We start from the raw sequence: 18,632 nt of genomic DNA, 5'->3' as shown, positions 1-18,632 counted from the left end.
TGACCTCTTGGCTTTGGAACTACAGTTGACCTAACTTGTTTAGAGCTTTTCTGTGACACGAAGAACATCTGACTTATATATTGCCCTCATCAACACAAGGTTTCATCGATGTGTCCTCCAGCTAGAGCAGCAAAAGAGCAAAATCTATAGAAAAGAGGTGGATATGAAGCCTCAAGCAAAAAATGCCAGAGGTCATCCATAGCTGGATAAATATTGCTTCTGCTTTTCCTGATCAGTGTAATGTATACGAAAAGGAGACATGCAAAAAGTCTGAAACTGTCCAGTATGAGTAAGTTGTGCTTTTTTCAAAATGAATAACCAACAATATGGCTCCAATTATGGAAAAAAGGTAATAATATCTCTAAGGAAATGCATGTGAATTTTTAATACTATTTCACATAATATTATGCAGTAAAGGAAGCCTTTTGTTCGTCCTTTTGGGAATTTGCTCATGCATACATACTGTTTATTTGGCGATATATCGCAATATTTTGTTTGGCAATACTTGTACTGATTTTAATGCGATCAAGACAATATTTTAAAGATCCTTCAGAGTTTTACTTCTTTTTTTCCACCTAAACCACAAATGCTAGTTGGCAGCACACTAAGCCTCTTTGAGCAGCTCTACACCGCAACCAAAACAACAACAAGATCTCGCATTATCGATGTTGTTGTTATGAGACAAGTACTACTTAGTTTTTACTTATGATTGATACCAAACTGAAACTCTGTACCACATTGCTCCCAGTATCATACAAAAAGGATCTTCCTATGTTTTCCATTTTGTTACATAAACCACAGTTGAACATAAAACTATATTGTATTGTCATATTTTGATCTATTTTTATGACAAATATTTTTATTAGAAACATTATAGCAGGTAAAAAAATTACATTTCAAAAGTGATGGTGTAACTTTTTTAGCGAAAGTGTTCTAGGGTTAATGCCTTTTGATGCAAATATGCATCAAACTACTTCTACTCCAAACTTACCTTAATTTTGCATTTACATTAAAGCAAAAACACAAGTCTTTTTTTTTCATAACTGGAAATTAAATCAGACATCAAGAGGTTTAAGCTCAATTCCTGAGATCAGTGACTTTATCGCATAGTTTGTTTTAGTGAACATAGACATGTAAGTACATATGGGAAGTTTTGCATCAAAATATGCATAGATGCACTTTTTTTCCCTCCTAAAATTACATTTTAAAGCAATAAAAGTGCCTGTCCCATTTTAGCTGTGTGAAGCAAACCTAGTTCTAATCAACTCTGTGAGTCATTGTACTGACTCATCAGCTGTGGAGACACTAAGAAAATACGAGGACAACTGAGTGCAGAGCTGCAAACCTCTTCTGACAAACCTTGGCCAAGAAAGCATTAGTGGACACAATGAAATATGGGGTCAACTATCAGTCATTCGTCAATGAACCCATCCTGTCATCATTTGAATTTTGAGCACTCGCTGATATTAACCTTCATAACCCCGAGTCACGTAGGACAGCTCCGCGATGCCCGAGACTGACAGGCACAGTATCAAAGTAACTGTTGGGTGTCACTTTAATAAATGCTTTCAGTCACATACAGCCATGAATAAAACGGCACTAGCCAGATGATGGGCACTTGGAGACCTCATCTTAAGATTGTTTTCACAGCCACTTTTACTGAGGCTTTTGCGGCTGTCTGGACTAAAAGTATCATATTTTTGTGTGATTTATTTGAAAAGAGACAGTAAAATGGCATCAAACTGCAATCTAAACTTATAAATGGGGATGGGAAAACTTAAAAATACTTATTGATTAAACACATATGTCAGTGGTTCTTCCTAGTTTAGCCCTTTTTCATAACATGGATGGATGGATTTATGCATTTTAGTTGATTTTTACTAAATAATTATTTCTTAAAAACAAAGCAACTTTCAAAGTAGCTTTCAAATGAGCTTTAGCAGGACACTTTTGACTGTGGTGCTCTTCTCCTTCTACTATTTCCTTAAGGAAAATTACAGAGGAACAAATCAGGAAGTGAGATTTTTTTTTCTTTTTCTAGTGCCATACAGAAATAATGATCAACAGGAACCAAATGTTCCTGAAAGTTTTATCACTTCTGCTGTTGTTTCAATTCAAATACTCAAATATTCAGAATACTTTCATGTCACTGAAATCACTAAGCAAGTTTCTTAAAGTCCCCCTCCGATGAAAATAATGTTTTTTTTTAGTTTTGACCATGTATGTGTGGCATTTTTCTTATGAAAAAGAACAAATATATTAAGAAATCATTCATTGAGGATTTTTCCTTTTAAATTGTTGTCAATTGTTGTTTCACGGAGCTCCTTGATGTGACCACGGAATTGCAAACGGCGGCTCATTTGACAGCAGTTGTAATGGATTGTAAATCAATTAAAGACCATTTTGATGCTAGCTTTCATTATTTTCCCAAAGATTCTGCTCTGAGAAACAAATGGATTGAATTTATTGGTCACGGCAACGTCAATTAACATAATTAGCTAAAAGAGTCTTTGGTAATCTGGTAATTTGGAGGAAGTTCGTCCATGAAGCTCTTCACTTTCTTGTCTGAGCTGACATCTGGCTCAAAACGGTACAGCTGAACATTACTGATATTGCTGGACAATTTTATAGCAGCAGTGAAGATTTACGCTAGCGAAACAACAAGCTATCATAATCAGACAGTGGGGGATCAGGGGCGAAGCTGCTCAGTTCAGCTCCAAAAGCCACGCCCCCTCAGAGTAGATTTTGCAGCCAAAGGCTTCAGATCAACATGAAAAATGTCTTTTTAAGCCATTTAGGTTGTAGGATTTTGGTTAAAAACTTCACAATCACAATTAAAATACTACTGAGAATGTTTTTTTTAATTAAAAAAATTGTCATGGGGACTTTAAGACACTTCCTTAAAAGTAACTGGATTATGTTTTCTGCTGTATTCCTGTAAAACTAACCTAAACCTCCATATTAAAGTACAACAACATGATCCATTTATTATGCTCTTTTGTTCTGGTAAAGAAAACATGAAGAGTCCCACTGTACAGGGAGAAGACTGTAATTACTGAGCTTGTCTGGCAAAATAAAAGGCTTAACAATCATTGTAGTAGCCTAAAAAATGTCTTGATTTCACAAAAAACGTCTGAGGACGCGAAGTACATAAAATATTAATTTTATGCTTAGAAGATGAGGGAAATAGGATGAACCAACAAGGAGACACAGTCTTAACAGTGCAATAACACAATAAAGGCTGAAGATCAAAAGGCAGATGATAAACTAAGCAAATGAACTAAATAAAGTTTTGTAATAAAGCAACTTGAAAAACACTAATAGGTATTCAATGTTTTGTTTTAATGTACTGAACAATATGTTTGTGTCTCAGAAGAACCTGCTTTGTTTATTTGTCCTGTGGCCTTTGTCACTGGCCTCAACTTATCTTTGAGGCAAAGAGTTAAAACAAAAGGACAGTCATTAGATGACATGTCACACAATATAGGGGTCTCATTCGGGACCCGTGCCTGCTGGCTGTGTCCTTTGCTTTGCCCACTTTGCTCAGCAAGACTGCCAGGACATTGAGCCTGACACATCAGAACTGCTGCTCTCTCGGTGCCCTCTTTCATTCGCGCTATCACAGAGTCAAAGCCTGCAGAGACGGAGCTGTCCAGAGACTGAGCCCTGCTGGGTTTGACTGGGCCAAGATCCGATCAAGCCTTGAGGAGAGGGTCATCCTCTTCCCTGACTTCCACTTGCTATGATCTCTGAACTGGTTCTAAAAAGGCCCATGACTTGATTTGAGCAGACAGTCCCCTTTGAAAGCTGCCTTTGGTTTGGCTTCTGTAGCCTGGAACTGGAGGAGCAGGGTCAGGCTACACTGAGGCAGGAGAAAAGCTCAAGCACAAGCAGCGCAAGGGGGCGGCGGGGGGACAGAGCTGATAGTCATGCTCCAGGTGCAGATGGCACACTGTTTCATGTGTGGCCTCAGTGGATTATGTCAGCGAAGCTACTGGAGGCATACAACATGGAGAGATCACACAAAAACATTGTCAACCAAAATTCAAAGATTCATTAACAAAGGTCATTTCCATGACAGCAAATACCTAAAAGATGGCCAAGCCTTTTGAAGCCAGGATGTGGACAAAAGCAAGCTGAACAAAGAGGCTTTAACGGAGGATGAAAATTCACATTTTACAGATTTGGGCGGAAAAGAATGACTAAATGTTGTTTATTTACACAGGATTTAAACACATTTAAAAAGCCTTCATTGCAGGATTTAAATCCATTCAATTACTCGGTTGCTTACATACAAGGAAACATTCACTATCCACATTTTAAGTGAATTTCTGCACATAGTCATGACACAATCAAGACAGACACTGCCCCTAAGGAGGGAGAGTAGCAGCGACCCTTAAAACCAATAATGGTCATAGGTCAGAGAAAGGGAAGCTTGGATCTAAGTCCCATCCTATTGTGTGACATGTTTCCCTCGCCTGCTTGCCCCAAAGGCGCAGCATCAGGGTTAACACTTCAAACACTCAATATCTTCACGAAACACAAAGGACTCAACTGCTTGCCATACACATCATTTCTTCCAGGAACAGAGATATGGATCCCTCCCAAAGGTCACTGCCAGCCCAAGTTTCAATGATTAGGCGAAGCTTTGTTGTTTGACTTTTCTCCTGGTGCACATCTACTTTTAGCTGCAAATTGTCTAGTTAGCCCAACATTTTTGCATTAAAACGGATTTATATGTCAGTTTGTTATTTATGGCTGATAACAATTTACCATTTAAGTGTATGCAGTCAAATAAAATGTCAACACATTCCTAATATTTAAGCTCGCTGCGTGCTTCTTTGCTAAAGACCGACATTTCCACAATGACTCAGTGAGCCGCTGTGGATCACTTACTTATTGTGTTTTAAAACGAAATTCTGCTCTTAAACCCTTTAATGTTCTCCTGACAGCACAGTAGGAAGATCTGTTACAAGTGAATAAAGTCTCTCGAATCAGTCCAAAGACAGCATTGTGACGAGACAACTGTCCAGGGTCTATTCTGTTACACATTTATGAAATTTTGCACCAGAGAGGACACTAATCTCGCAAGACTGAGATCTTATTTCAAGACAGCAATTCAAGAATCAATCTGGTTAGCTTCCTGCTTTCAGCCTGCTGCTCTTACTCTAGTCAGTGCATCGAAGAGACGGCTTAACTTTCTGTCGTATGTTTATATGCATTATTGTTAAACACCTCATATTGTGAGTCGATGAATACCTTCTGTCACTGATGTAGGTGCACATATGGATTGTTTGAGGCAACCTTTAATCTTATAGTTTTTGACAGGTTTTTTTTTTCTCATCTACTGCACAACCATGCACGTGAAAAATAGAGGAAAGTCTCCCAAGTGTGGCAGATAAATATATAATTGTTTGCTCAAGTGTTTTTTTGCACAGTATGAGACCTTCCGTTTGCTGCACCAAGTAGAATGCACTGCAGGCAGTCTCTTGAGGGAAGGTCTCATTTTCTGCCCCCTGCTGTGAAATATTCAGTCCGGCCTGAAATAATATGGGACTCGTTTCAAGGCTTAGCACTTTTCAAATATGCTGGCAATAATGGACAGGGCAACAAATGAAGCACAGCCTCTCACAGAAAGAAAAGCAGAGGTTTTGAATCCTCAGCCAGCGTTTTTACACAAACACCAGAGACAGTCAAAGTGCTGTCTATAAATACTGTGAAGTAATTACTTTTTAGAGGAAAAGCTTAAGAAAAATGGCAAAAATATTGAAAAATCCAGTGGATTAAGTGATTGCTTGTGAAATATGTTTGATATTAAAAAAAAAAATCTAAATATATAGCAAAGGTTCATACTTAATTTCTATAGTTTCCCCCTTCTCTCCAAAACATCAATAAGTAATTTTTTATTTAGCCTTATACGTGTGTTTTGTGTTTATAACAAATGTATGTTTTTGAAAAGAGTGTAGAATAACTTTTGAAATAAAGGTTTTGGTGAGCCGTTGAATTAGATAATTTTTCTTTCTTCTGGATATTATTGTTATTTTTAAATATTATCGTTCTTTTTCAACATCATCATTCTTTTTCAATTTTAATCAATCTTTTCAGTATTATCAATCTTCTCTATATTATTTCATACCTATCATTGTTTCAATATTATCTGTCTTTTCAATATTGTCAATCTTTTCGATATTATCATTCTTTTTCAATATTATTAATCTTTTCAATATTATCGTTTTTTTCAATATTATCATTCTTCTCGATACTCTTTCTTATTTATCATTCTTTTTAAAATATTGTCATTTTTTTATATTATCATTCCTTTCTATATTATTTCCTATCCATCACTCTTTTCGAGTTCATCTTTCTTATCCCTCGTTCTTCTGTCTTTTTAAAGAAATCTATCTATCTATCTATCTATCTATCTATCTATCTATCTATCTATCTATCTATCTATCTATCTATCTATCTATCTATCTATCTATCAGCGTTGCAGTACCTCGACCGTCCACTGAGTGACGCTGTAGCCCGCAACTTCAGGACTGTACCACCGGCCACGCAGCCCACCAGCCGGCCGCGGTCGCTTCCACGTTCCGCTTCCTCCAGGCTGAACCACCGCGCTCTCTCCGTGCGGGGTGACAGCTCCAGGGCCTCTCTGTCTGAACCGTTACTCTGAAAAAAAAAAAAAGAAGCTCTTATCACAGGTGGGTGTGGGCCGCTCACCGCGTCGTTCTAAACAGAAATATATTCATCTTAAAAATAAAAAAGTAAGACCGTGACCCAGAAATTCCCGCTTTAATCGGGTCACCGTGCTCGTTTTCATCCCTTAATGACAATGGCACCTCTCACTGTCCCTTTCATGATGGAAGACTCACTTTTTTTCTCTCTGCCTTCAAACCTGTAGTCTGAAGAGGAAGCGTTTTCAGCTGGACATCCTTTGCATGTGTTTTCAGCCATTCCTGCCTGGTTACAGCTTTTCTCTTTTTTAATCTATTTGAAGGTCAGTTTACCCCCTTTAATGAGCTGCTGGGAGGATTTGTATTAGCAGAGATAACCAAGGATGTGATGGTCGGCTGTAGCCGCAATGTTGCTTTTAAGTTAGTCAAATCCAGCCACTCATTTGTTGGTGGTTAGAAGCCTCCTTATAATGATCGATAGCAGAAAAAAACCCTCAAAATAACAAACAAAAAAATGGTCAGGAAACAAAATAGCCTCTAAACAACCATTAAAAGGTCATTTTAAATGTGTTGGGTCTCAATAAAAATGTGATGCTTCTTTGTAAAAAGACTTTATTTTCTTCTTTTACTTTCTACAGGGTTTGTTCTTGGTTCCACCAATGCAAATGTGGGCCTACAGCCAACTGGGATGAATTCTAGAGTAGAACCTAAACAGATGGGAAACGGTATAAAGGTGAATGCAAGGTCAACCTGAGCTTTGGTGATATGGCTGTGGGCACTGCTCATAGCAGTGTTTCAAAAGTTGACTTAAGAAAACAGATTGTCTGGTCAGACTAAACTCTTAAGACCATATTGGGCCATTTTTTTTCTTTTGTGTAGATTGCCACAGGCAGGAGCAGCAGACACCAAATGGTCAAAAAATTGTTAACATTATGTTTGTCTGGAAACCAGCAGAACGGGGGTGTTGGTTTCCAGCGGGTGGGTTTTTTTTTTTCTTTGTCCCTCCTTTGTGATTTTTTTCTTTATTTTCTTATTCTCTTTCCTTTGCTAACCCAGATTTTTTTGTATTTTCACAGCTGATTTGTCCTGTGGGACTGAAATGAACCAGAAAAGGTTGAAGAACTCTGCATGCAGGAGCCAAAGGAGCAGGAGCAGGTAATTAATATGTCAGCTCAGTAATGAACTTCATCAATATGTATAAATAACACACTTATTTGGAGCGAGAGTAGCTGGTGTTGGATGCTGCAGGAAGTGTCATCTGCAAGTACATTTATCCATTAGTAAACACTTCATAGTGTGTTTTGACTGGCGAGGTGGCGGGACTCGTCTCTGTCCGGTTGCAGTAATTTTCACCCGTCACCTCGTCATTGCTGCAGAAACACTCGCCGTGGCTTGGTTAGATTAACAGAGAGCCCCCTAATGGAGTAATTACACTGAGCCAAACATCTATTTTTCACCTGTGCTCTGCCATTATTCTCTGTCCCCCCATCCACTCCATTGGAAGTCACTTACTCTCCTTACAATGAGTTATCATTGACTGCCATTCAGACGTTCTGGAGCAATTTGTCTTACTGAGGCCACGCGCTGGCCTCATTGCAAAGAACAATCATTCTCTCTCCAATATATAAAACATTTATGGGGAAAAGGGAAAAGAAAACGTCCCACAAACAGATAGTAGAAAGTAGCTAATAGATGCTATAAAGGTGACAAAAAAAAATAATGTTAGCGATTACTGGAGGAGGAACGAGCCAGTACAAAAGCTTCAGGGACTCCACCAGTGGAGGGAAAAAAAACTCCTCTACGAGACAAATGTGTTATACGGTTAGTGTGTCAGTTATGCATGGAGGTAATTGTTCTTTTCACAAACAAACCATAAATCCAAGTCTGATTGTACACTCTGCGTAACATTTTTCTGCCATGGTATTAGTCATTGATGGTTCAAACCTTTTGCATTTGTTGGTTTTTCTCCAACTAATAACAATTTTGATTTATTGTATGGCCTTATTTTAGTTGTTGACTGACTTAAGTTTCTGTGGTCTATAGGTTTATTTCATGAAATTCAAAATTCTAGGTGGATTTATAAAACTATACGTCTTGATTTCTGCCCTTTCTTCAACCTATATTAGAGCCTAGATTTGTCCAATGCACAGCTATGTGTTTTCTACAACAATTCCGACTGACACATCTCTCCTAAAGGCAATCGCAGCCTTGCTGCTGCTCCGGGTCCAGCGTGCATCCCGCTCTGCCTCTGCTGCAAGGGTTAATAGCGTTCTTAACAGAGTGTTTTGTTAGATTAGTCTCTCTCCCAGCTTAACACAATGACAAATAACCATTATTCTTTTTCTTGCACTGATAATCAGGAAAACTTGAACATTTCTTACTAGCCGAAGTGAAACCATTAATCCTCAGTGATGCTGCAGATAAGTGCTGACTTTGGAGTAATGGCCCTGTCACCTTAAAAAGGAGGAGAGAAAATTTGAACAATTAAAACAAGATGCCTGTTACGTTTAGTGTATCCCATCTCTTTGTGTCATCAGGAGGTTTCTGCCAGTGGTAATAGACCAAATAACAGTTTCTTTTTTGTCCATTACACATGCTAAGCTTTATATCCTTTATGTTAAAGGGATTCCATTTGGAGGTTGATATAGAGTTTATTAAAAAAAAGCAAACTAAAGGCTCAAAATTTTAATTTGATAAAAAAAACAGTGGACTAGAACTTTTCAGTAATACTCAGACAAAACAATAAAAGATATAGATGTGTTTGTCAAAGTTTGCATTGGTATTAGGGCTGGGAATCACAGGGTACCTCACGATACGATGCGATATGCGATACATGGCTCACGATACAATGCGGTATGTGATACATGGCTCATGATACAATGCGATATGCGATACATGGCTCACGATACAATGCGACATGCGATACATGGCTCACGATACAATGCGATATGTGATACATAGCTCACGATACAATGCGATATGTGATACATGGCTCACGATACAATGCGATATGCGATACATGGCTCACGATACAATGCGGTATGCGATACATGGCTCATGATACAATGCGGTATGCAATACATGGCTCATGATACAAGTCGATATGCGATACATGGCTCATGATACAATGCGATATGCGATCATGCCTCATGATACGATGCGGTATGCGATACATGGCTCACGATACGATGCGATATGTGATACATGGCTCACGATACGATACGATGCGATATGCGATACATGGATCATGATACCAATGATATCGATATCTGGTAAAAATCTTCTCTAATAACTCACAATATGTAGATTAACACATATTTTTTTAGGAAAATATATATCCCCGTTCATTTTTTAGAATGAACACAATCATAATAAATAACTTGTGTCTTTTTAGTGCAACAAATAATGCACACTTTTATGCAACATTTCAGAAATCACTTATACTATGTCTAATACAAGCATTGACACCAACTGAATTGGAATTATCTGTCAAATTGACTGTTAACAATAGTAAACATAAACAGCCGTGCCACTACTTAGTGCAAAATTGTTGTGAACAACAGAAGAAAAAAAAAATAATAATTCAAGTAGCTGCCAGGCACATTGGTGCCCGCGACGGCCAGTCTCCTTACGTGCGCCCTATCTACCTCCAAAAGAACGTCTCACCAAAGGATGATGAATATAACGTTTTATGGCCTCTTCAAACGAACATAAAAGATCAATACTTGGTGAGAACTGATTGAGAATCAATCACAGGACTAAATATTACGATATATCACAATTTTAATATTTTGGCACACCCCTAATTGGTACTCAAACAGCTACTTTCACACTGCCCTTGGCAACGCACATTCAACCAACCATCTTTAATGAAAACTCAATGTAAACGTGCGTAGATGTGTTTTTGTGCTTCTATGTTCAAAACTAAATAATTCATGCATCATTACACAAGTTTCTACAACTGTTTTTTCTAGCTCCAAGTAAAAAACATGTCCACTGATAGTGTTTTGAAAGTAAAACCAATTTGAACTTTGACCTATCAGGGACTTGCAAGTGACAAATGGATGACATCTTTTTTAATTAATTCATCGACATGCCAACCTGATAATATGACAAATTAAAAAAACTCTTACATTTATCGGAGTAGAAAAAACAAGTCTGGAGCAAGATTTGCCCCACTTCAACAAGCCTCCTCTGACTTTAAGTGGCGGATATTCACTGGTAAACAGTAGAAAGAAAAAAAGAAGAAACCCCTCCCTGCTAGTCCAGTGTGAACTTCATGGTCTAAACATGCATTTAAGAACATTAAAGGAGAGCATTAAAGGAGAAATAAAGGTGTAAAGCCAGTACTATAAGTCTGTTTATACCCAAAAGTAAATTCTGAGGTATTTTCTGGAGTTTAAGTCGTAGTTTGTTTCATAGTTTAACCAGGGGTGCGACTTATACTCAGGAGCAACTTATTTGTGTGTTGTTTTTTTTAATATATATTATATATATATTTGTTATTTTCCCAGTAAACACCATTTGTCTTTTAGCGGTTGCTTCCGCTAACAACAACTAGAGGGCACTGCATTTGAAGTATTTTCTACTGACAGTGGCAGAAGAAGTGTTGTCCAAAACAAACATGGAAGAGAATCTGATTGTTTTCCTCTTAAACTTTGATATTCTTCTTATACAGATAAAGAGATGTCTTTATTCTATCTTCTTTTTCTTTAATTCTTTATTTTTTTGGCTATGCTTGGCGTGTTTGTTCTGAAACATCGCATTTTGGAGTACAAGTGCGACTTATACTCCAGAGCGACTCATAAATGTTTTTTTTTCTTCTTGATTAGACATTTTTTGCTCTTGCAACTTGTACTGCGGTGCGCCCTATATCCGAAAAATACGCTAATTGATAAAAAAATATTGTTTTATTTTTTAAGATTCTCAATAACTATAGTGGGCTCACTTTGTGTGTAAAATAGTTTTTTTGCTCATTAAAACCCACTTCAAGTTTGATGATTCCTGTCATTTTCATTAAAACATATAGGTGATTTATTTTTATGTATAGATCTTGGGTTAAAAACATTTAATTTTGTGATAAAAAAAACAACTTTTTGCAGACAAAGTTACAAATGGTAAACAATAACATCATATGTGTAGATATCCTCTGTAACTGCTTGAAAATAATATACGTGTTGTTAATTAACAGGAAATAAATAAACGGAGAGGGCAAAGGCTAATTTTGTCTCAATTATACGGCTATAATATTCAATACTTTCAGTCTTCCTGTTTGAGTTTGCATCCTTTCGCACTCATATGCTGCAGCACATGGGTCACTGTGGAACATTTTACAGTTTTCTTTAATAACTTTAAATTTCTAACACTTCTTTAAAGAGATTCCACTGAAATTGAAATTTCACAGCTTAACATCTTTTTTTGTGATATTGACTCACCACTCAAAGCTTCTCTATCCACCAGGAGGTTTATTTAAAAAAAAATTGAAACATTCTTTACTAATTGCTCAACTCTGCTATATATGTGAAAAATCTGTTCAAGTTCATGTTGAATGACTCGTGTTCTGGTTTCTTGAAGGAAACATGTGGACTTTCACTTAGTGGCATTGTAGATGTAATTAGCGGATTTCAGAGTTAGTTTGAGATGTTAGCAGGTGGCGAAGAACAACACGATTTAATTTGTTTGTAATAGATTTAGCACACAAATGTTATATGAGAAACATGAAGCAACATGTGAGGAAAACCTAAGAATCCAAACAACAATAGATTCCATTTTAATATCCGTTGTGTTTTCCCTGTTTGACAATAAAGTATCTTGTTTTATGTCACAACTAGACTTTGAAATGTCAACATATGATGATAAAGTTAGATCTTTCTGATTTCCTTCTGTTATTTTATCTGTTTCTGTTGAATGTGGCATGCCTAGCAACACAGTTCGAGGGACTTGATACTTAGTATTTCTATGGCTGTAGCTGAGTTTTGATCAAAGAGGTCTATGGGCCTAAGTTTCAAATACCCAAAGCCCATTTTGGCTACTCTTTGTTCAGCCCATTGGCATTGTGACCCCATGCTTCTCAGACTTTGAACTCAAAGCTTAGAAAAGCCGTATCGCTTCTTTAAACACATTATCTGTGGGCTAGGTTTTAAGAATATCACTAATCATCTTAAGGTTTTAGTGCAGTGTGGCAGTGGAGTTAAAGCTTTGGGGACTGCTTATTCATATAGCCACAGTAAGGAATTTCTTTTAAATTTACTTAAAAAAATTGGCAGTAAATTGTTCAAACCATATTTTAGAACATTGTTTTAATTTTTACTTTTTTGCAAGTTTGAGCACCATTTTTAAATGTATTCTTTAAAAGATTATGGACAAAACATATATATTTTTGCTCATTTACCCAGTGAAACATCAGAATATATTGTTTGTCAGTTAAAAATAAATGTATATAATAAGAGTTATCTGAATTGTACTTTTTCTATTAAATATTTGTCTAAAAAAAAAAAACATGTATAAATGAAACCGCACAGATTCAGTTTTTTGAATATTTGTGTATTCCTGCATGCAAGTGCTCCCCTCACACCTCCCTAATCTTTTCAGCCCCCTTATGAGAAAGCGGTCAAAGCCCATGTGGAGCCCTAGGCAAATCTCTCACAACCTCACGACATGATGCAAATAAACACGGTGTGCGTTCTTGTGCAAGTCAACTAGTCATCCATTAGTTCTGATTGCTGTTTACCACTACGCTTTTTTGTATTTTTTACCTTCAGAGATTTCCTTGAACACATTAAAAATGTAAATTTTGCCATAGAACTTAGAAATTAAGTTTTAAAAAGTTACAAACATTTCTAAATTGTCTTTGAATTTTGAAACAATTATTGTAAAAAGTGTTGTTATAGCCCATTGGTGATAAATTCCAAGAAGTTTTGCAACATACAGTGTTGACATTGTGGTTTACCACTCTGGAAAATATCACGTACTTTGTTTTATGTTGAAACTTATTAGAGAGAATTGGTAAATTAGCGTTACCTTTTGGTTGATTGAAGCTTCAGTCAGTTGCAAATAATTTCCATTAACCTGCACTCTTCTGTACCTGTTGCCTATGTGGTTTTGTTAAACCTATATACACATTAGTAAACCACCTTTTTTCCAACAACTTCTTTAAAACAAGTAATTTTTTGGGTTGTTTATCTATTATTAAACAATTCTACACTGGATATATGTTCAGGATGATGGGAAGAATTTGGAAAAAAAGGCATAAAACAGGGTTAAAACATCTTCATGAACCTATAAAGTACAAATACATATAAACACAATGGGTAGTGCTGTCCAATTATACAATTCCAAAACTTAGTGCCCTAGAAACTTCCGAGAAGCCTTTGCAAAAAATGTGTATCGATGCTTATACTAGATTGGCAAATATAGACCACAATGCATTGGGTTTGAACAATTTCTGCAAAAAGTGTTTTAATGTAATTTTTAATAAACCATCAATGTTTCAATCATCAGAACACTATAGAGTCATAAATAAACATAAAATGTTCATTGTGGCTAGATTTTCACTTAGTGAAATCAGTGACATCATAGAAAACAAAAAAAGTTGTGAGCATGGTGTCCAAATTGTTTTAAAATCCAGGACACTAGATATTGCTTTTTAGTAGTTAGGAATTAGGGTAGGAAGTTGAACATAATGTAACTTTTAAACACAGATAGAAGTCAAATGAACGAACTATAAAGCGAGTTACACGATTCATTTTTGTTTTTGATTGAAATTTTGGATTGAACACCAGCTACAATAAAATAAGTGTTTTAAACGGTTGAAGCATCTAGTAGATGACACCCATGGTGACCACTTTTAGGGCCTCAAGGACTGGCCCTCAGATGAACCACCTTTGGCCACTTGGATTCTAGTGGTTTCTTCTGGAAAAGTTTCAGCTGCATTTCTGTTCCCCTAATCAAGATGGAAATAAAGGAAGGAAAGTAAAAACATGTCCTGTTGTGTGAATCCTCGAGAAGGCCTTGAACCCTGCCATTCATGCTTTTCACTTCATCAGCTGAGTCTAATTGCAAAAGAGGACAGGATACCCTGGGCCCAATTGTTCTTTATCCTCTTTGGAGCCTTTGAGGCATGCAAAGTGAAAGGCTCGCTTTTGATCTTTTCTCTTTTTTTGGAGTTAGTTTTTTCTCTCTCTCTGTCTTCCTCACTATCCTTACCCTTAGAAAAAGACAGTCTTTTCACACCATGCCCTCTTCTTTATCCACGCAAAATAATTATCAAGCTTTGCCTCATCAAATAATGGTGGATATTGGAGGTCATGATGGGGAGGGCCAGAGGTCCGCTGGATGGCCTTAGGACGTGTTGAAGCGTCCATCTAATCTTAAAGGCAGACTCCTTAGCCTTGGCTACTTTTATGTACCTCGACCTCGGTTTTCGTTTGTCTGTCCTAATGAGAGGCTCTCATGCAAGCGAAGCTGCAAAGGTCTTGCAGTGGCAGGGTTGTGGGGCCAAAGTACAATGAAACTCGGGGCAGTTGTGAGACAAGGGCGCATCTGTGCTATCTTATTAAGCTTTGGAAAAGAGCTCATGTGTTTCAACGGTCTGTAGCTGAGAGCAGATCTGTTGACATCTACTTGCTCTTTATGATCAACACATTCTGGCGAGGAGGCTGGCACATCCAAGTTCTTGTTAGAAGTAATTCTTGGAGTATTTAACAAGGCAAAGTGCTTAACATGGTTTAGATAGTAGTGTGGCTTGACAATGGAGAACGCAGCTGAGCTATGTTGGAAATAAAACTTGGATTTATTAAAACCTGCTGTGTAAGAATCCCTAATATTCTATTATTTAAATACTTCTGTCTACATATGTGTCTATTTTTAAATTACCATATTATATTAGGACAGTTACGATGAATATCGTATCTAATAACTCCTGTTAGTATACCAAAAAAATAGAAAACAAGCCATTAAAGGAAATTTGAACCACCTATCTAACAAACGAAAGGGACATTTACTGTAACTAGCTTGAAATGACAAACAAAAACACAAGTTCGCAAACAAAAAAAAAAAACCTTTAAGCAATCATGTTAAGCGCGTCTAACATCTGAGCACTGTGCAAGAACAAAGGAGGGCCCCTGTCAGTTCATCGATCCACTCCTGAAGGCATACATCCACAGCTCTCTGATTGCTCCTTGCCTCTCACGCTTTTCTCCCCCGCGCCTCTAACAGTCTCTGCGCTGGCTCCTCTCTGAGAGTGCGCTTATTGATCTGGCCCACCTCACTCCAGTTAACTCAGTGATAAAACCAGACCAAGGGCTTTCATGGCCTGAAAGAGCATGGAGAGCTCATAGCAAAGATAATGAGGGGAAAGGCAGAATTATTTAGGGTCAACTTTTACAGAAAATTTCTGACATAAATTTCAAAAGTTTTACTGAATCTTTTGTTTTAAATTGGAAAATTTATTTTTAAGCTGTAAAGTTGAAGACAAAGGATGGACTGACATTTTTTGGCATCAAGATTCAACCAAGTGGGCCACTCAGATCTAAAAAAAAAAAGCAAAATAATAAAAATGTGTTAAAAAAGCTTGGATGCCCACCAATTGTGAGGTTATCACTATATATATTTGAAACAAAGGATTTATAATTAATAAAAAGTTTGTTTCAAGGCCACGTATTGATTTTTTTGCCCAAACTCTGAGTGATTAAGTCAGTTTCAGCTTGCTAGTGATCATTTATTGTAGATTTTTGACATCTTTTTGTTAATCGATCTTAAATATCCATGACAAGTTTGGATTTCCTTTTTATTTCTTTTTTTCCTCATTTTCTTTTAATTGACCTTTGCATTTGTCCTTATTTTTAAATATCTAGATTTCAGAGGGAAGTTGGACCCATCAAAATCAGTTTAAATGTAAGTTGTGCTGTTTTAACAACACAAATTTTGACATCAGAAATCGAGATGATTTGATTCATCTTGTCTGAAATCCCTTTAATGAGGTCTAGTGACATTAAAGTATATACATGGGTATATTTCAGGGGGTCGGCTGTGGATCAGAGCGACCGTCTGGCAATTGGTTTGTCAGTGGTCCCCGCCTTGACAGCTGATGTGCCCTTGGGCAAGACATTTAACTCTGGCTTACCCTTAACGTTAATGTGACAAGCAGTAAGTTGCTTTTGGTGAAAGTGTCCGTTAAATCATTACCTTTATCTCCCTACTCAAACATGGTATGAATGCTAGTTTAAGCAAAATCAGAATGGAGTCAGAAAAACTGAACTTTGACAAATGTGCAAAAATCAACTGTAAAAGGCAATACTGCAACTAACGCTGTTGCAGCAATATAAAAAAAACATGACAGAAAAGTAAGAAGTGACTTTTGCTAAACTAAAACCTAATGTGACAGAAGAAAAAGACACAACCATAACAGGTGGCACAATAAAAGGTGCCACAAGGAAGTAAACCATAACAAAGATCAGGCAACTGACAATCAAACCCTTGGAGCTATATATATATTTATAAATACACGCTGAAAGAGTAATCAGAAGGAGGAGCAGCTGTGATCCTTAACTAAGACCAGGTGTGAGCAATTAGCAGGTCTTTGACTCAAAGTACAAGTAAAAAGGCTGAAACCACTTAAATGACTTTAATCTAAGAAAATAACCTGCGATACAACACGACCAAGAAACAGAAACAAAGTCTTTGATGAAAAATGATGCAATGTGGGAGTTCTACTTTAGCCAATTTTTAAGTGAGTTGTCTATTGTTTATTCTTCAACTTAAAATATAAAAAGATTTGTATGGAGATATTTTTAAAAAAGGTGAAAATTTAGATCTCTGCTGCTGGTGTACCTCAATTATTTTCACATTAAAGTTCCTTGTACGTTTAAATCTCCCATAATTCATTAATAACGACCTACTCCTTAACATGTTCATGTAGCATTTTTATCATGATGGAGTACATATATAACATAACTTAAGATTAACTGTGTTTTTGGGTATTTCTTTATTCTTTATTTTAAAAAATGGATGATGACCTCAGTCTAACATTTCAACTGAAAATTATTTTGCATGAAGTGATGCTGCATATCATCATCCAGTCAGTGATGTCCCATAGTATCTGTCTTTTCTGGTATCTTAATGTGTTTCAGGAGATTACTTTTGTTTTCCAATATTTATTTATTTTTTTGTTTTTTTACATTTTGGTTTCTAAAATTTTGTTTCGTCCTCTAAAATGAAATGGTGATTTTTTTTCATCTTTTGTTTTACTTTTTAATTGTTGATGTAATCTTCAAAGGTTTTACGTCGAGTAATTTGTTGATGTAATTTGCATGTCAGGACCACCGTACTGCTCCACTCCATTCTGATGCATCCACTTGTAGACAAACAGATCTGTGTACATCTGTCTTTTCTTCGTCTGGCTTAAAACGGCTGGGTAGCTCTGATTTTGCTTCCCAGTTTAGTTTCTAGGGTTGTGAGGGACTGTAAGCTAGTGGGAGGGAGTGTAAACGAAGTGACAGGAAATATCAGGACATCTCAGCGGCAAATTTCTGATACTGCTCTGCAGAAACTATGTCCTAGAAAAAGATTTTTTTTTTTTTTTTTTTTTACATTTTGGCTAAAAACAGCATAATTATAATTAAAAGTCCACTAGGAACGCTTGATCAAAAGATGAATGGAGTGGGACTTTATGTCATTTTATGGACCAGACTGTTACAGTATATATTTTTGGCAGATGAGAAGTTAGTTCAGTGAAGATTGACGTTGTTAGTGATAAATGTCTTACTGCAGTGTGGTGTATAAGCAGTTTATCTCCACTGCCTCAGCGCCTGACTGAAAAATATCTCCATTGTAAACACTGGGGATTGGGATTTCTAATTGGTTAGATGTTATTGTGTGTCTACAATGTCTGACGAAAAATTCATCAGTATCTTATTCCTACATAAATCCACAGTGATAACATGGATCAGAAAACAGGAT

At 36.8% G+C, this 18,632-nt stretch overlaps 1 long non-coding RNA gene across 5 annotated transcripts in view; it reads left to right on the top strand.

Moving 5' to 3' along the window:
- The first annotated feature begins 6,031 nt into the window (after window positions 1-6,031).
- LOC118598863 overlaps window positions 6,032-18,632 on the top strand; it is a 109,762-nt gene continuing 97,161 nt past the window's right edge. The window contains exons 1-3 of one of the 5 annotated variants that reach the window (XR_004948053.1): window positions 6,582-6,701; window positions 6,902-6,997; window positions 7,313-8,675. This is a non-coding gene — a long non-coding RNA (uncharacterized LOC118598863). Of the gene's footprint in view, window positions 6,998-7,312; window positions 8,676-18,632 lie in introns of those variants that run through there. The other 4 variants (XR_004948052.1, XR_004948056.1, XR_004948054.1 and 1 more) reach the window with 4 other exon arrangements.

The sequence above is a fragment of the Oryzias melastigma genome, linkage group LG6, assembly GCF_002922805.2.
Source record: "Oryzias melastigma strain HK-1 linkage group LG6, ASM292280v2, whole genome shotgun sequence".
Lineage (NCBI taxonomy): Eukaryota > Metazoa > Chordata > Actinopteri > Beloniformes > Adrianichthyidae > Oryzias > Oryzias melastigma.
Note: the sequence above shows the minus strand (reverse complement) of the source record. Positions and strands in the feature narration are given on the sequence as shown.